This window comes from Rhipicephalus sanguineus, chromosome 7 (assembly GCF_013339695.2).
Source record: "Rhipicephalus sanguineus isolate Rsan-2018 chromosome 7, BIME_Rsan_1.4, whole genome shotgun sequence".
In the NCBI taxonomy this organism is placed as follows: Eukaryota; Metazoa; Arthropoda; class Arachnida; order Ixodida; family Ixodidae; genus Rhipicephalus; species Rhipicephalus sanguineus.
The window spans coordinates 69,664,991-69,670,140 of NC_051182.1; the positions used below are offsets into that span (position 1 = coordinate 69,664,991).

Sequence of the window (5,150 nt, forward strand, 5' to 3'; positions counted from 1 at the left end):
AGAATAAAGTAGCACAAATGTCTCATGCCGAGTTTGGGAATCTTCCTAACAAGATTTACTCGTTCCGGGGAAACCCTGTATGCTCACCTCCAACATTGGCGTCATCGACGCTTTCGTAAACGAAGCAGTGGGAACTCTACAAACAGGAATCGCTGGGTGCTCGTGCTACGCACTTCCTCAGATTTGAGAGTAGTGGAGATGCCATACGACTTTTTACCGAACGGACTCCAAGCGATCTTTATGTTCAATGTTGTTATATAAATAAAGAAAAGTTTAACGCATGATGTAATATTAACTGCCTGTTTTCCAAAATATAAGAATCGAGTTCAAAATATTACTAGAGTAGGAAAAAACTAAAAGAACAACACTACAGTAAAAAACGCGGAATGTTGCACGGACGAATGGATGAATACAACTGTAATGAACGTCCGGCAAGGTTTATATAAAGCGACTCGGTCTTAGGTATCCCACGGGGGAACGTGAAGGCCTTGCCTAAACGCCGCCTCACGGGCTTGCCGGACTTCCCACGTCTGGATGCCGAGATCGGAGCTGCGCTGAGCGGCGGCCTACCCCGACAACAGGGTCTTCGGAGTAACTGCCATAAGTCCGAAAACTACATTACGCTCCCAGAACATGTGTTCATGCGTTGTAAAAAAATGCCTGATATTTTTAAAGAAGCAAGAAAGGAGACAATAACACCAGCATTCTGTTTTTTTTTTCTTTTACAGCAGAGCTGTTATGGGGGGCGATCGGAGATCTCTGTTCTGCGCCGTTCGTTCGCGTTCGTTCTGATGATCGCACGCGATTGGCTGAAGCCGGACAACTCACGCCACTCTAAGGGGCGTGGCCATTTCTTTTTTTTTGCTTGATGTTTTCTTTTTTGGTGACGTCATGCCGCGTCATAACGAGCATGTCGTCTGCTAAAAGTGAACGGAGTGCGAGACCGTTCGCTCGCGTTCTCTCGAGCGAACAATGGCGTCGCACGGCATGTATTTCGAGTGATGCGGTGGTTGCGGCTGCCGCAACAGCTGATTTCGAGAAAATGGCGCTTGCAACGGTGCTTCCTTGCTACGTTGGCGTTTCTCGAAGCAGATGCAGAATGGTAGGAGGTGCGAAATGCGTTTGAAGAGATGAGCGAGTGTCAATTCCGGCGTCGCTTTCGTTTCTCGAAACGCACTGTACCTTGGTTGTGCGACGATCTCGGCCCCGTCATCGGGTGCCAACGAACCAGTGGGATTTAAACAGAGCGGAAGGCGTTGTGCGCGCTGAGATTTTTTGCGATCGGATGCTTCCAGCGAGCTGTCGGCTGCAAGGAATTCAGCGGCCTGTCGCAGTCGTCCGTCAGGAACACGCCACTGTCGTTCGCGGGCAAAAATGGTGGGTGGCCTTTTCCGGAGACCACAGACGCGAAGAGCGAACAAAGGCGGCGTTTGCGCGGCTCGGGCGGATTCCCGTTGTGGTCGGGTGCGTGGATGGTACGCTCATCGCCATCCAGAAGTCCCCTGGCCTCAGCTCCGCGGACACGACGCATTACATGTCGCGGAAGGGAGTCTACGCATTCAACACCATGATCGTGAGTATTATTCATGCATTGTATGCGTAGCGAATTGTTTCATTTATGTCGTTTAAACTTTCCGCTTTACTGAGGCTGTTGCGACTGAGTATAGTGGGAGCGGTATTTTCGATCTATCCAGAACGGGAATTGGTTCGTTTCAGGGCACTTCGCTTAGGATAAGCGATGAAATCATGCGACGCGGAGTACACTTTGGTTCAGCGGCCTGCACAGTGCATAATATTACCGTTGCTCGTTCGCCATGTGTACCCGAAGCTTGATTCTCGATTTGTATTTGTTGAGACTGACGCTGCCAGAATGTGCCGTAGTATGTCCTTATTGTTCATTGTCGTGATGGACGTTACATGGATCAATACATGGATGGATGAATAAACTTTATTTCGGTCCCTCGGAACGCGCCCTAGCATGTACATTAAATACGCATTGTTTCATAACCCTTTTTTCAGTCGAAGTTTTTCGTGTTGTAGATATTTTGTGATACATTGCCTTAAACATACAGCAGTAATTTGGTTAAAAGGCTTTGGTGGCTGGAAGATGGGTTGTTCCAAGCAGTAAACATGCAGACTACCCTTTGACACTGCATTGTCCTCGTGTTAGAACTTATGGTACAAGTCCTACCCTGTCGATGATTTGTCCATAGCTATGTTTCAACAGTCAGTAACAGTGAAGACAGATGTAGTTACATTAACATAATACCCAACATTGTACCCAAGGTCATTTATGGGTACAATTTTGACTGAATTGAATTCTGCAGACATGTGATGCCGACCTCTGGATGTCAGTCCATGTTTCCTGGGGTCATGTCATGACTCGTGGGTATGGCGGGGGAGCCCTCTCCGTCAGCACCTGGAAGCAAAACTTCGGCTTGCTTGGTAAGTGCTGTCAATGCTTGCCACATTCAAGACGTTATCACTACAGCTGTCATGCCGACCTCGTGCAGGAGACTCCAGCTATACATTAGAACCGTGGTTCCTGACACCAGTGCCCGGACGACCAGCTCGTGGCACCCCTGATAACCACAACAAGGCCCACACCGCCATGCGCAATGCTGTGGAGTGGTGCATCGCTGTAAGCTTGTGCACAGCTGCTCAAGCATCATTGCTGCTTGTGCAGCTCTGCACGACATTGCGTTGGCGGCACATGAGCCTGTTCTCGAAGGGGACGATGACGACACCGACGATGCTGAGCTGCTGCCAGCAGCAGCTGAGCTACCACCACCACAACGGGAGCCAGCAGCAGCGCAACCGTGTAGTGAACCTGTTTCGAGAACCACAGGGCCTGCATGCTTGAGCACCTGCGCAGAGTACGCCGCCGCCTGCAACGACCTCGGCAGCATTGTGTGGTGCGTGTTTGTCTTTGTTCATTGTGTTTGTCACTGTGTTTTTTTTACTACACTTCAAATGTTTGCTACACATATCAACGAAACAGCGTTCTCCTATCAATGAATAACCCCCTTGAATAGGTTGGCAAAAAATGTGAAGCTCACCCTGACTCACTCGTGAAATATATTTTGCTCTTGGGGCTCACTCGAACTCAGACTCACCAAATTTTCCTCAAGCGGATTCACTCGGACTCAGGCTCACTAAAATGTTTTCACCCGGACTCGAACTCACCAATGTATTACTCACTTGGACTCACAGCTCGATCTGAATCTGAGTGAGTCGACTCATGAGTGAGTTTGCCGACCTATGCCCCCTTGTCACACAACGCCATGCTGATGAAATGCTTCGACCAGGTTGTAAAATATGGCGCTTCACACTAAGCACAAGTGAGAGCTCAACTGTGAATGGCACATGGTGCCATTCACAGCCAAAGTGGTAACCTGAAAAGGCTGTTTGAATCAGGACAGCAACATGCGGTAGCTTTAGTGCAACAAGAATGGTGCCTGTAAATGAAGTGAACAACATGGGTGGTGTCAGAATTGAAATTTTATTACAAGTATCACGAGCAATGCACATAAAAAGCAAAATAAATAAATATCCCTTAAATTTAATGCCAAGGAAAAGAATATAAAAGTAGCTTCCTTTTATAATATACAAATGGAGTTATTACAAAGTGCCTGCTGCTCCTCTGCAGCAACACACGCGTCTCGCAGCACGAAAGTCATTGTATTAAATGAAAACAAGGCACAGTCGAACCGGTATTAATCGAACTCGCTAAAAAAATGCAAGTTGTTGGTTGCTGATATGCCTTCCTCTATTATTGATTGCTGTTTGTACCCAATCCTATTGTCTAAACACTTCTAAGCAACAGAACACGTATTCGTCAACTATTTTTTGGTCTTGCAATATTTCAAAATTGTTGTGCAACCTAGACCGTTCACAAACGCATTTCTTTTTTTCTAGGATGTGTAAAAATCGATAGAAAACGTACAGTGTGCCACAATATTCTACACGTATACACTATAAACATAAAGATACACTACAGTGCACTATGTGCATATACTACAAAATTGCTGAATGCATGACTTTGTATAATGAGATTTTAAAAAATGACATGGCAAAACATGATTTATAAATGAAACCACACTGTGCTATGCACATGTACTACAAAACTGCTGAATGCATCACCTCACACGATGAGATTAAAAAGAAATGACATCGCAGGACACGATTTACCATTGAGCTACACTTTACTATGTACAATGAAACAGCACATCAGTGCTTCTGGTATGCAGAAAAAGAAAATTAACTGAAAGAAAATTAACTGAGAAAAAATTGCAGGGCACCATTGAAGCAAGCCAGCGTATCATAGCTCGTGATGTGAACAAAAATAAATCTACATATATGTACAACTAGTCTTTACAAATCACTGTGCAGGTGCCTTCCGCTGCAATGAGGGCCCGGGCGAGGGTACCAACGCCTTGCAATTCGTGGACCACGTCACCGAGAAGTTGAACCTGGCGCAGCTTTCCAATGATGCCTGGCCCTGCCGCCTGGTGTTTGCGGCTAGTAACTCCAGCGCCTCGGCCTGCCGGTTGCCCCCATCTCGCAGCTGCGGCATGAGCTGGAAACCAAGAAATATGTTGCCATTATCATCTATAAATTTCCTGCTACCGACTCTTCGCTGGAAGCTTCTGTTCGTGAAGAGTTTCAGTGTGTGCAACAATTTCCTCTCTGTTGAAAATCCACTGACCCAACGGCATCCATGAATGGTGCTTGGTTCACCGCGCAACCAACGCACTTCGTTTGGACAGACCAAAGCGGTGCCGGAATTCATTTTCGCTCATCTCATCAAACGCATCTCACGCCTCTAACCACCTCTGCATGAGAAGCAACCAAACAGCCCTTTTCAGGGCTACACAATCGTTTGCCCGGCTTTACGCGATGACCGACACAATCTCCTTCCGAAACCCTAGCTGCTGCAGTATGCAAAACATACAGCAAGCAGGTGTAACACAGGTGCAAACATGTGCATTTGTGTATGATGGCTATGTGAAAAAGTTATATAACGAGCTTGCTTTTTGAACAGTATATTTAGCAATAGCACATTTTCAGTTTCACTTTTGAAGCAATTGACAAAATAGGGAAACATTTCAAGATGTTGAACATTTTTGCAATGTTACCTTTTTGCTACA

At 46.3% G+C, this 5,150-nt stretch overlaps 1 long non-coding RNA gene across 1 annotated transcript; it reads left to right on the top strand.

Annotated features, from left to right (window-relative positions):
• The first annotated feature begins 1,550 nt into the window (after nt 1-1,550).
• Nucleotides 1,551-2,593, top strand: LOC125759197 (uncharacterized). Its single transcript, XR_007416725.1, has 3 exons — nt 1,551-1,573; nt 2,328-2,445; nt 2,514-2,593. It is a non-coding gene; the product is annotated as an uncharacterized LOC125759197 (long non-coding RNA).
• The last annotated feature ends 2,557 nt before the right edge of the window (nt 2,594-5,150 follow it).